Source organism: Astatotilapia calliptera, chromosome 3, assembly GCF_900246225.1.
Source record: "Astatotilapia calliptera chromosome 3, fAstCal1.2, whole genome shotgun sequence".
Taxonomy (NCBI): Eukaryota; Metazoa; Chordata; class Actinopteri; order Cichliformes; family Cichlidae; genus Astatotilapia; species Astatotilapia calliptera.
The window spans coordinates 2590897-2604706 of record NC_039304.1 but is presented as its reverse complement, the minus strand read 5'-3'; the positions used below and the strand labels follow the sequence as shown (position 1 = coordinate 2604706).

Below are 13810 nucleotides of genomic sequence, written 5' to 3'. Positions count from 1 at the left end.
AACCACGCTCGCGAATCAATGAAGACTTCCATGATTACGTATCCAGAACATGCGGAAGTGCTTACGTGACTGATTTCGTCTCGAACTTAAGAACTATAAGTTTAATGCATCCTAATGTATTTCCGGAGCCCTATCCCGAACGATTATCGCCAGAAAACAGGTCAGTAGAAATGTTAAATACTATTTGTGATAAGGAAAGTAGGCTGATTAAAAAGTCCTGTAAAAAATATATGATAGAATGCAATGAAATAATACCCAGATTTGGAATACCTCACCAAATTAACAGTGATAGAGGACCTTCATTCACATCAGAAGTAATTCAAAAGTGTGCTAAAACTCTAGCAATAGACTGGAAATATCATGTGCCATACCATCCTCAGAGTTCAGGAGTTGTAGAAAGAATGAATAGGACCATAAAAAATCGCCTGACTAAAGCAATGATAGAAACAGGAATGACCTGGATCAAACTACTTCCTCAAATCCTCTGCGAGATTAGAATGACTCCATCCGCAGCAACCAAATTATCTCCATTTGAAATAATCATGGGAAGACCGTTTCCAACACCATGGTCAGCCTCCAGAGGGGCACCGCTATTGGAAGGGGACATAGACACTGCATTGTCTGACTATGTTCATAACCTGGTAGAAACACTGAATAATAACTATCAGAAAGTTTGTCTCTCTCAGCCTCTCCCTTCCATAGATCCAACCCATCCGTGGAAACCAGGAGATGCGGTGTTGGTAAAGTCGCTAAAACCAAGGGCACTCGGGGAGGCCGCGTGTTCCAGCCCCCAGACTGTACTTGCAGTGACGAGAACCAGCATCCTAACAGACGGACAACCTCAGTGGATTCATGCCAGCAGGGTTAAGACCAGCCCCACCAAACCACCTAAGGCGTCGGATCAAGTAGATGACGACTCAGGCGAGCCAACGCCCGGATCCAATCCACCTACACACACACAATCACTGATTAACACACAACGCCTGAAAGAACAACAACAAGGTACTCGAACATCCAGCAGGAACAGAAAGCCTAGAGTACCACACAATGCCTAACCTGATAAAGATAGACTCGTTTCATCCTGATAATGGAGAAAATGAAATGCCCATTGTCATCACACGACGCTTATACGGTGTCTCTCAAACCTGGGACCAGGCCAGGAGACGACTAAAGAACTGTCTTTTTTATATATTTAGGTTATTAATCATATCTACTGCATTAACCTTAGGATTTTTATTTACTATTTCGTATTGTAAACTGCAACCCTGTTCACATTTCTGCAAGCCACATTTTGCTGACAATACCTCATGCTCCACTTGGCAAGACACCCACCTAGTACACTCCTCACGTTCTCTAAAATCAGTAGAAAGCAACACAGACACCACAAATAAACCATGATACCCTGTGTACGCTCAATGATAACCCATATAGCTACCAGTACAGCTACTTCAATGTATTTGCAATTAGCACAAATTGATCCTGAGGATGTGCCACATGTTACCAATGATGTTCCTGATGTGTATATTGAACATTAGGTTGTGAACTATTACATTTTATGATTTGCTTTTTATATTATGTTATTACATTTGTGATTTTTCCTTTCTATTTGAGTTATTATTTTTAAAAATAATAAAAGAGGGGAACTGTTAGGTATTTTAGTACCATGGTAGCATTTACTGGATATTGTTTTATAGTGACATTATGCAGGAAAACTCTGTCATTCAATAAGGCCCCTTTGTTTTAGTTATTTTTCTCTTTGACCCAAGAATTGATGTGTGAGAATCACAGGCTGGTACAAGGTTGAAATACCACAGAGATCACTCCCTCAGCTACATTAGTTTCTTAATCTTTTAGACGCCTGTTGAAGGCCAAATGGTTTGTTTCAGATTTCACTAATGAAAGAACTCTTTGTTTTGTGCCTTGAAAATATGTCGCTGAGATAATCACAATTGTAGCTGAACTGATACACTATACAAAGGATGCTTCTTCACCCAAGGGCAGGAAGACGCTCCCTTATCTTGGTCTGTACTGGTTTAAACTGAGAATCTGCTGTCTCATGAATTTTACCCTCTATATAAACTGTTGTACTTGAGAATAAAGTTGAGTCAATTTGGGAAGACAATCTAAAGCAGTCTCTGTTTTCTTGTTCTCCCAAGCTGCTCCCGAGCTCGTACTAACACGCTGAATGGCATGCTTGAATATTACTTGAGAATATATTTGACTGTGTTACAGACTAAGGGACATTCTCTGCTGATAGACGTCCACGCCTCGAAGGAAGTCGATCCACGGATTAGGCCCTGGAAACCGTTTCCTTCAGTTGCATTTAGCTTCAGTAAACTGTGAAGTTACAGCAGCAGATTTACATCACGTGGCTTCACAGGAAGTAGTCTGGACCTCAGCGCTGAGGTTCAAGCAGCTCTGCTTGCAGACGGCATCCTTCCTGAAAATGTTCTTCATCTTCCTCAAACCAGAACTTTTACATTGGTGCTGAAGTTCTATATAAAAACAGCCTGAAATACAAAGTGATGTTGTGCACTGATTACCTCACACTTTCCATGTTTCCTTCTACAGAGGAGTGTCCGCCTGAGTGTTTTGTCTGATCTGTTGTTGATCGTCTCATTGACACTGCATGCAGATCTGACACCAGGGCTGGACTGGGACAAAAAATGGTCCCGGGCATTTTGACTGGAGACCGGCCCCCCAGGTATTAAAGGAAAAACCATGAAGCCTTTGAATGAAAACAAACGCTGTTGTCACAGTGATGGACGCTGTCTTGTTGGTATACATGCATCAGTCTAATAAACTTAAACCTGCACCATCCTCCCTGTCCTGGTATTCTAAACAGGAAGTAGACTGTTGGTCGAGTTAACCTCCTGAACATCTACAACACACGGTGGAAACCTGACATTAAGACAGAGACTAGAGGTGAGACATGATCATTGCTGATTACTGATGACAGATTTAGATATGTTTTCATAAACCTTTCATTTGCCACATCAATAAACAGCACGGCAGGGCAAAATATGTTTTCTAACATGGCAACCTTTAAAAAGTGAAAGGAGACAGAAAGACAGCTGAGAAAGAATCAAACGGACTTTTTGATGCATTTTACACACAGTACTGGTGCAGAATCTAGAAAATGTGGGAAACACTGGCATCATATGCAGTACTTACTTCTGAAGAAATTATGATGGGACCCTAAAAAATGACTATGTACAATAATGGATTTCTATACATTTTACATCAGATGGAAACGTTTGTTGTAAGATTCAGATAATTATTTATTAAAAGCTCGACATTTTAAATGAGAATAAGAAAGAAAAGTATTTCTTTGTGCCCCCCTCTCCCTGTTAATGCCCTACCTGCCCCCCTGGCAACACTTTGCTAGACCCGCCCCTGCACAGTTACCAGCTGTCAGCTACACAAAAAGGATCCTGGTGTTATTTGTCTCTCAGAAACAGTTCATAACTTCAACTCATTTTTGTTTTGTCATGTTTTGTTCTTTACATTGTCTTTCTTCTATATAATTGTTAAACATTTAATAAATATGTCTACAAAAAGATTTTAAAAATCAGACATTTCACACAGACACCCAAATGATTTCTGACTGATGAAGGGGGCTGAAGGTGCCCTGCTCTTGCCCAGCTTCTGCTGCTCTCTCCCTGCTCACTGTCAGCAGCTGGCAGCCTCGGTCCTGCCTGAGACTCTTCATCTATCAGTGCCAAAGAATATGGGAAATAGCAACGCACAACATGCACATTACAAAACAAGCACATGAATCAGCATTACATTCATTAGTGAAGTGCTGACGTTCGTTCCTAAACTTTGGGCCTTAATTAACATCACTGTGAACTAATGTTTGCTTTGCTTCTTAACCAGTGAAGCAGCGAGGGGCTTTCTGAGGTTCCTGCTCGTAAATGCCCAAAATGAGTCGAGTATTTCTCTGCAACTACAAACTCTGCTTTCATCAGAGGTGTAAATATTACAGCACTGTGTCAGAGTCACTGAGGCTGGAACACAGAAAAAGGAAGTAGATGTATTTATTTTTAGACTTTATTGCCTGGAACCACTTTAAAAATACGCTTTGGGTCACAATTAACTGCAGAAAACCAGGAATCCACATATGAACATTATCTGTGCAGAGATTTATGCTTCTGAAGGTAAACAGTGAAAACTTGCAGCACTAAATGCACAGATAGCCAGGCGTTTCACATTTTGGGACCATCTGCCAGTTTTCATTTCTTAGGTATTGAAGAGCAGAAATGATTGAATTTTATTTACATGCTTAAAAATGTTTGCTTTTGAATATTATTTGAAGAATTACCCACACACTCAGGCACTGTGGGCCTGTTTCCCTTTGCACAACCGAGTGTTGGAAACGGGCCTTTTCTCTTTAAACTCTGAGGGGCTGTAACTTTGGCTTCTATTGGCAGATTTGCATGATTGACCCTCTTTTTAAAATAGTTTTAGCCAAGAGAATCAAGCTAACATCACTGTTTTTACGTCAGCTCACGTCACACGAGCTGTTTCAAGAAAAGTCCTCCTGTCACACAGCAATGCCTACATCAATCACACCACTCTGCTTAAATAATAATAATAATGTTTAGTGAAGCAGGTGAAGCAAAGGGCTGCTTTTAATAGGCTGGGAGACCCAGGTGTGCTGCTTTAGCTGCTGAGCCTCTCATGCTAGCCTCCATCTATAAGCTGGGATCACAGGAGCACTGCAGTCCTGACTAGATCAAGGATTGTTATTCATGCAGGTGACAAAAGTTTACATTCACAGAGTCATAGGATTGAGCCTGGTTTGAAAAGCAGCTGTTTAATGCAGCTGCTTAGAGTTCACACACAGTAGAAGAATCAGACTTGAGTCACATTTCAAACACTGGAAAAATACTCAGCAAGTAACAATGAAAACAGCACAGACTCAGTATATCCTGTTCAGTCCTGTGTTTGATATGAATGTGCTGTTCAGAGAGGATCTCGTGTCCTCTTTTACAAAGCCTTTGTTTCATGATGTTTGTGTATAAATGAATGTAGGTGTGTTTCTAAGTGTGAAGGAGCCCTGGGAGAAAAGACTGAAGCTTGTGCCAAAGAACAAACAGGAAAGAAAGATCAGCATTAATGAAGACGAGCACAGAAGGAGCCCAAGCACGTGTTGCTTTTTCAGATTTCTCTAAAAGTGTGTGTTCATTTGTTCCATCCTTCACAACAAACAACAGCTGACAGACACACATGCACTCTGTGTCACTTCACAGGGGCTGATGAAAGTGGACACAGTAAAGGGAGAGCTGGACCTGCTCTACACATCCTGCACTCTGTTAACAGACTTTATTCTGCAGCATCAACAGATAAAAATATATGAAGATATAGAAACGTTTAACATTGTGACTGTTCACATTAGTGAAGCTGTTACTTTGCTGCCAGGTGGGAAAAGAAGCCTAAAGCTGAGTCTGATTAAACATCTGCTGCACCAGAGAGTTTCATGGCCCTGCTTTATCCTGTGCTTGCTGACCACCTCGTCCTGAAACCTCTTCATCATCCTCACAGTTGTGTGAAGAAAGAGGGAAGCAGGTGGAAACCATCTGTGCTGCTGTGTTCACTTGTGTGTGTGCGTCTATGGTCATATCTAATGTGTACCTACAGACAAACACAAACACCTGGCATTGCACAAGAGTCTCTATGGAGCAACCTGCAGATGTCAGAGATGTGATTAGAGGGTAAAGTGGACTAGTGAGAGCATCTATGTTGTTGTTGTCTGCTGGGGGACAGCATCAGCTCCAGAGATGCATCAGGATCAGCAAACTAATCTGCAAGGCTGCAAGTGTCACTGAAGGAGTTTGAGTCAGTGAGGGACTCAAACTCACACAGCTGGTCAAGAAGGCTCAGCAGCTGCTGTATTTCCTGAGGAGGCTGAGGAAATTTGGTATGTTGGCCAAGATCCTCAGCAGGTTCTACAGCTGCACTGTGGAGAGCAGCCTGACAGCTGCATCACTGCATGGTACGGCAGCACTACTGCAAACCGCAAACGCCTGCAGAGAGTGATAACAACTGTGGAGAAGATCATCAGGACCCCGCTGCCCTCTCTGCAGAGCAGCTACCATCACAGAGTCCAGAGGAGAGACACACCTCTGCCCTCGAGACGAAGGTTCAGAAGTGTGAAATGTAGAACATCCAGACTCAACAACTCCATCTTCCCCACTGCTATCAGACTCCTGAACAGCTGACCGACCTCAAACTGCAGTTTGCACATCAGGTCACTTTGCACACTAAGTTCATTTTGCACATTAAACTCCATGTACATCCATGTACATCGACATCTGCAGACCACACGTGTCTTCAGTTACTTATTTGTACTTATTTGCAGTTATTTATCTTTTTATTTTATTTTTTTAAGTTATTTCTTATCCTTATTTTATCTTTTTATTTATTCTTATCTTGTTCTTTTAACCATTATCTAACTTGGCATTGTGCACGGTGTGTTTAGATTCAGTTTAAATTCAGGGACACGGAGCCCCTGTTGATCCTCTACCTAATCACACGAGCCACGGTGTGAGAACGGGTGTGGGTCTCAATCAGCCAAGGTTTTGGGTGAACCCATTGTGAGATCTAGCCCCACCCCATCATGTGATTTCCTGTGATCAAATGTCCCAGGATGTAAGTGGGCGTTAAGATGTCCATGTCCCTCTTCAAGCAACTTAAAGAAGTCCAGACGCTTTTCTTTCCAAGCTCCTTCAACAACATCATTCATAGAACAACTTCCAGCTTCTTTTGCTCGGCTACAGTTTGGATGGATTTGCAGATGCAACAAGACTAAAATGGTTAGGGTCAGGAGGTCAAAGGTCAGAGCTCCTGTGGGTCTGAGGGCGGCCTCACGCTGGAGAAGGATGAAGGAGTCTGACCTGAGCCAGTGTTTGACATGAACACATTCTTCTTTTCACAAAGTGTTTGGAGCCAAAATGTTCCCAAGCTGCTCTTTTTGAAATGGCAGAGGTACAGTGGTGTCTAACAGCACACTGTGGAAGGCAAACATGTTATTGTTGGATGAAACTTCATGAATCCTTTGTAGATTTGAGCTGTTGGAGCCTTTCTTTTCTCTTCAGGTGTACAGATGCTGAGGAGGCAGGTGAAGCAGGTGGAGCTGTTGTGATGCTGGCAGAGGGTGTGTCTTAGTAACTCTGTGAGGCAGAACTGGATCCAACATTGTGGATGTGTTGATGTTGGAGCCATTAAGAGTCTCTGGCCACACTGTAGGATTTCCCTTTGATCCACTGTGGGGGCATTTTGGAGTCTGTCAGTGAAACTCTTCATGTTTGTGTTTGACTCCAGTTTATAGAAACAGAGAAATGTGTCATGCTTTTGTTCGGCCTCCACAAATACACACATTTGTTCATTGGTTGGACTTTTTGGAAGGAGACACATTGAAAACCATGTTAATAAGATCTTGTTGTTTCCTGTGGATCCGACACAGAGAGTGGACTTCAGACAGAAAGCGTGGAAGAGATTTTAGAGGCCGTGTGTGGCAACAGGAAGTTTCTGTGTGTTTGCTGATCTTACATGTGGAAAACAACACGTGATGTTTGTGAAGTCCTACAATGATCATTGTTCTCACAGCATTTTGAGTGGGAACAGTTCAAACTGGGAGTAGTGGGAGTTATTTACTGATTGAAACAAGCTGAATGTTTCTGTGACGATGAAGATCAGCAGCTCAGCTGATCAATGAACTGACATCTATCAGTCGTTTCATGAGATGAAGTCATCAGCAGACATTTGTTCTGACTGTGTGATGAATGTCAGAACGTCAGGGCTCTGCTTTAGTCACTGCTTGATGATCATTGGCTCATTGTTGAATCCAGGGGCCCAGTCTGACCTCTGACCTTTGCTGCAGGTCTTCTGTGTTATCTCCACTTTCATGTCTGATCTTCTGCTGTATCGTCCAAAATAAACATCTGGATCATTTCCAACACTTCAGCAGATCTTTAGTTTGGGCAGTGCAGCACAGAATAACACATATTGTACTATACTGCCCACTTCCTGATCTTATTGGATCTGTGTGTGAGGTTGGTGAAGGAAACACATGTTTACTGAGTGAGTCGCTGCCATTAGGAACTAGTTTTTATATCACAGCCTGGAAATCACACAGGACCATTTCTGCAAGTGAAAAGTCGTCATTGGAGGAAAATCATTGTGTAGTTTGTGCGACTGAAGAATTGTCCCAACTACATGTGCTGCTGACCCTTGACCTTTTCTTTAGGTGCACAGAGGAGTCTGTGGAAACATCCAGAACTGAGGCATCTTGTGTACAAACGTGTTCAGACCAGATGTCAAATGATGTCAGATGTCATCCGTGAATGGATGCAACTGTGGATCGTTCCAATAAAATGAGGCAGTTTTGTAAGTACAAGCCCACTACAACCCATCATCAACATTTTAAATTACATTATACATCTTCACTGATATAAAGCACCACTATTTTAACCTGATTCACTTTTTCCACCCTAACAGTTCATTCCTCAAATCAAACAAGATATTTGACCCTAAAAAAATGCATCAACAAATAATTTTGTAATAAAATATTTATTCTTCAACTTTTACAAGTGAAATCAAACAAGTGTGTTTAAGAGTGAAACCAGAGTGGAAGCTGCTCATATAGAGTCCAACCCAGGCTAAAGTAAGCTGAGTAGAGCAGCACCATCAAAGTGTCGGCTCTCTGAACACGGTGCAAGATCGCCATCTGCAGGACAAAACTAGTTTTTCTCGCCCTCCTCGTCAACATCAAGATGATGTCATCGTACAGCAACTGATTCCCTGTCCGTCTGGAACAAAGCATTTACATTAAAAAAGACATTTACAGAAAATACAAACACCAACAACACATCTCATCATCACATGATATTTTATTATTTATTATATTATATATTTTTATTGTACCATCAACATCAACAAATACCAGCATATTTTCTTTGAGATTGAGTAGAGTGGACCTTTCCCTTGGTTCACTTCCTGCTCGCAGCATCAGCTGACCTCTGACTTCCTGGTTAAGGTCTCTCAGCGTTGACTGGAATATCAAATCAGACTCACACCATGTTCTTGTAATGTGGTCATGTCTGTCAGCTGTTTGAAGAGCATCTCTGGCCTAAACACAATAGGAAGAACAACAACACGGCTAAAAAAAAACAACACATTTCCATATTAGATGAAGGGCGCCGTAACTGGAAATGGTAACATTCATCTGATGCTGCTTTGGATTTATCTTCTGTTTTAGATCAACTTTGATCACTTCGAGCCATCTTAAGTCCGTTTGTTCTAACTTCTCACTAACATCTCGTATGATTTCAGATCCCTGCTGTTCCTCACCTGCCCTGTAGGTTTGTGCTTTGACCTCCAGAGGGCGACAAATCAGCACAGACAGAGAGCTCCATTCAAACTTTGCTGCCATCAGGAATAATTCTTCAAATATAATCATCAGTGTTTGAGCAGTTATGATATCAGGGACAATCTAGACATGTGTGACAATACTGAACATGTCACATGACACACCTCAAACATCATGTGATCCACTCTCAGTCTGCACTTTCATTCATGACTTCAACAGGTTGAAATGAGCTTTGAAGAAACATTCAGTGAAATAAATCTTTCATCACAGGATTCATGTGAGCAGCAGATGAACTTTACAAAGAATCAGTGGATTTATCTTCTGTTTTAGATCAACTTTGATCACTTCGAGCCATCTTAAGTCCGTTTGTTCTTCTCACTCACTAACGTCTCATATGATTTCAGATCCCTGCTGTTCCCCAGCTGCCCTGTAGGTGGCCTCAGTGTGTCTCACACCATTTACAGATGATTACAGGTCGTTTACAGTTCAAACAGGTCCAACATAAGAAATATGTAGAAAATATCCTGCTATAACAGTTTGGGTCAAAGTGCAGATGTTCCAGATGTTCTGAGTCTGTCTGTGTTTCATGTTAACATGTAGATGTTGGACCAAAGTGAAGCTTTAGTTTGGGCAGCTGCTGAAGGAGAGGAACATTGCGTTCAGGTCTGGCAACAGGGATTACTACACCACAGCCCGATCCAACCTGAAGAGAGGCATCAGAGAGGCAAAGGGGGACTATAGGAGGAGGATCGAGGACCATTTGAAGAGTAATACCAGCTGGCAGGTGTGGCAAGGCATCCAGCACCTAACCAACTATAAGATCAATCTCGGAGCTGCGGACGGTGACCTGGAGCTGGCAGAGGAGCTGAATATCTTCTTTGCCCGCTTTGAGACCAGGGTACCGGAGGTATTGGAGCCACAGCAGCAACACGCCACCCATAGCAGCACCACCCTCACCCTGGAAGAGCACGAGGTGAGGCGCATGCTGCAGGCTGTTAACCCGAGGAAGGCGGCGGGTCCTGATGGTGTGCCAGGTCGAATATTGAGGGATTGTGCAGGACAGCTGGCTGGGATCTTCACCAGGATCTTCAACAAATCCCTCGCACAGGCGACTGTCCCACTCTGCCTGAAGTCCTCCACCATAGTCCCCTTGCCTAAGAAGCCCCACATCACCGGCCTGAATGACTACAGACCGGTGGCACTCACCCCAGTGGTAATGAAATGCTTTGAGAAGCTGGTCCGCAGACACATCACAGCAGCCCTGCCCCGCAGCCTGGATCCACACCAGTTTGCCTACAGAGCAAACCGATCCACGGAAGACGCTGTAGCCACAGCACTCCATGCTGCATTAACTCACCTGGAAGAGCATGGTAGCTATGTGCGGATGCTCTTCGTGGATTACTGCTCAGCTTTTAACACCATCCTTCCACACAAACTGGTGGCCAAGCTACAAGACCTGGGGCTTCCATACAGCACCTGCATGTGGATCAACAGCTTCCTCTCGGGCCGTAGACAGAGAGTCAGAGTTGGCCATCACACATCCTCAGCCCTGAGTCTCAGCACTGGCTCACCCCAGGGCTGTGTGCTCAGTCCACTGCTCTACTCTCTCTACACACACGACTGCACTCCTCGCCACCACAGCAACATCTTTGTGAAATTTGCAGATGACACCACAGTGGTGGGGCTCATTTCCAAGGGAGACGAGTCTACGTACAGAGACGAGGTGGAGCAGCTGACGTCATGGTGTAAGGCCAATAACCTCCTCCTCAACACTTCAAAAACCAAAGAACTCATAATAGACTTCAGAAGGAAAAAGGCAGAGATCCAACCACTATTCATAAATGGGGACTGTGTAGAAAGGGTGGCAAGCTTCCGCTTCCTGGGAGTCAATATAGAGGAGAACCTTTCCTGGAGTGTGAACACCTCCGAGCTGCTGAAAAAGGCCCAACAGAGACTGTACTTCCTGAGAATTCTCAGGAGGAATAACATCACACAGAGACTGCTGGTGTCCTTCTACAGAGCCACCATTGAGAGTGTTCTAACTTACTGCATATGCATCTGGTACACTAGCTGCACAGGGGCTCAGAGGAAAGCACTCCAAGGGATCATTAACACCGCCCAAAAGATCACTGGCTGCCCTCTCCCCACACTGGAAGTTCTACACAACGCCCACTGTTTTAAAAAGGCCCAAAACATCATAAAAGACACCTCACATCCTGGCCACTCCCTGTTCGAACTGTTGCCCTCAGGCAGACGGTACAGGGCAATCAGAGCAAGGACTAATAGACTCAAACACAGCTGTTATCCAACTGCAATAACACATCTGAATACTACAAAAAAATGTCCATCACGCCACTCTTGTGTTAATCTATGCACGGTCTGAAGCATGTGTGTGGGAATGTATGTGAATGTTTTACTGTTACATCTTATTAGTATTTTAAGTATTCTATCTATTTTATTTATTGAATTTTATTGTTTTATTTATATTTTGATATTGCTAGGGATGATGCAATGATCGGGGACCATTCTTCATTTCGTTGTTCTCATGACAATGACAATAAAGTTTCTGATTCTGATCTGATTCTGATGTGACTGCAGGAATGTGAAGTGTAACTCTGAGCTCTAGGAAATGAAACTAAACGGACTTTTTCTCCTTTATTTATAGTGTTAAAAATCCCAATTCTTTGAATCTTTGGGCTGAAGGAAGGACAATACTCGGTGTATAAATGCTCAATCAACAATCATTTATTTCCATACAATTCAACACATAAGAGCATTACAACGTCCGGACGGGAGAGATGCCTGCAGAGGGTCAGCAGCATGTCTCAAAATGGTGACGGGTTACTCAGCTTTTTATACTCTCTAGTGGCCCCCACCTAGTCGTAAAAGCCTAAACATTCACATTCTTTCTCTCTTACGGCGCCTAAATTATGACCTCGGCTCCCTGTCTTCTCTGCTCCCTGCAAAGGTGGGGGTGTGGAATGTTGTCTATCTCCCTAGACACCAAGTCTCCTGCTTACAACCTTCTCTTGATGATTCAGCAGTAAAGCATGTCAAGAAAACAGTATAAGACATTCACAGCCGATCAAGGATACAGAGTGATGCACACTTATCTAATGAACTACAAAATGATTATGTTCTTTTAACTCAAAAGTATAATGAGGACTAAACTACATACTGATCACACACTCTATATTAAAGGGTATAATATGATCTACAGCAGTATCATAATTCAACTACTTTGATTACATATATAAGGTAACATATGATAACAGAATAATCTCAACATTCCCCCTTTGATCTCTTTTCTCAAAGAGATCACTTACAACATACACTCTAATGTTGCAATGTCCACGTCTCCTTGGTCCTGAGGCCCTCTGTCCCCCTTTAACGGGTGGACCATATGTGTGATGACCTCTGTGTTTACGCAGTTCAGATGCAAGCAAAGTTAGATTTACAACCATACCATCAGTTACAGATGACACTCCCATCACTCCCCAATTTTCCCACAGCTTTATTTTTTATTGCTGCAGCTACCAATATCTTCCAGTTGGGTGATTCTCAGCTTCTTCCTTCGACCTCCGGGGTTAGACCACCCTTTAGTCGTTGCACAGTTCTGGGGATTATTCTGCCCCGATTTCAAACAAAGATCTATGGGTTTGTGGTCACCGCCGTGTCCCCCTTTTTGCCAAGAGCCTCTCGAACCTCGTTGGTCTGGTGTTCCTGGTTTCCGCCAACCCCTTCATGGTTATTGCTGTGTTCATGGGATCCATCTTCTCCAGGAGCCCAAACGTCATGACACTTGACCCCAGTTGCTGTCTCGGCAGTCCCTACATCTGTCTCTGCTGTTAGGGGTCCTCATAACTCCGTGTCCCCGTCTGGTGTCTGTTCCTTTCTCTGCAAGAGACAGAAAAACAAAACACCTCTCTCCCTAGCCTTGATAATCTAATATTGTTATCCATTGTTCTTCTAATGATTCAAATTTTGGTTCAAAATGTTATATTCCGGACTTATTCTAATCATAATCTATGTGTGTGTAGAAGAAATCAAAGATTAATGAACCATTTCTAAGTCTAACACATTATAAGCTTAAGTCTTACCATAGCTAAATTATTAAACACACAAATAAACTCATGGAAATTTTCATATCACCAGTGTTTCATGTTCAAACTCAACTTCCACTTTTATTAGTATTCCTCCCTCCAATATTTGCAATTCCCCTCCTTTGGTGTGAAAACTGTTGGTGTGGTCAAGTGGGTGCTATAAAAAACAAAAGCTCAGGACAGAACAGTTATCAGTCATGTGCTTCATACAAAATTGGCATATCTCTATTTTGAATATGGCAAGTCTACCATTCCCCTGTTATTCATAAACATTGTTAAGGTTTTGGCGATCTTCCTCTATAAACTTTAACTGACTTTTTTTACAGTGACCTTC

General features: G+C 42.8%; 2 long non-coding RNA genes across 2 annotated transcripts in view; one reads left to right on the top strand and one right to left on the bottom strand.

Moving 5' to 3' along the window:
* Positions 1-2694, top strand: part of LOC113016810 (uncharacterized) — an 11258-nt gene extending 8564 nt beyond the window's left edge. The window contains exon 4 of the long non-coding RNA XR_003271309.1: positions 2572-2694. This is a non-coding gene — a long non-coding RNA (uncharacterized LOC113016810). The remainder of the gene's footprint in view (positions 1-2571) is intronic.
* A 5861-nt stretch (positions 2695-8555) lies between these two features.
* LOC113016792 (uncharacterized) lies at positions 8556-9359 on the bottom strand. The gene is made up of 2 exons (XR_003271305.1): positions 8948-9359; positions 8556-8813 (listed from the first exon to the last, which is right to left on the bottom strand). It is a non-coding gene; the product is annotated as an uncharacterized LOC113016792 (long non-coding RNA).
* Positions 9360-13810: the final 4451 nt, after the last annotated feature.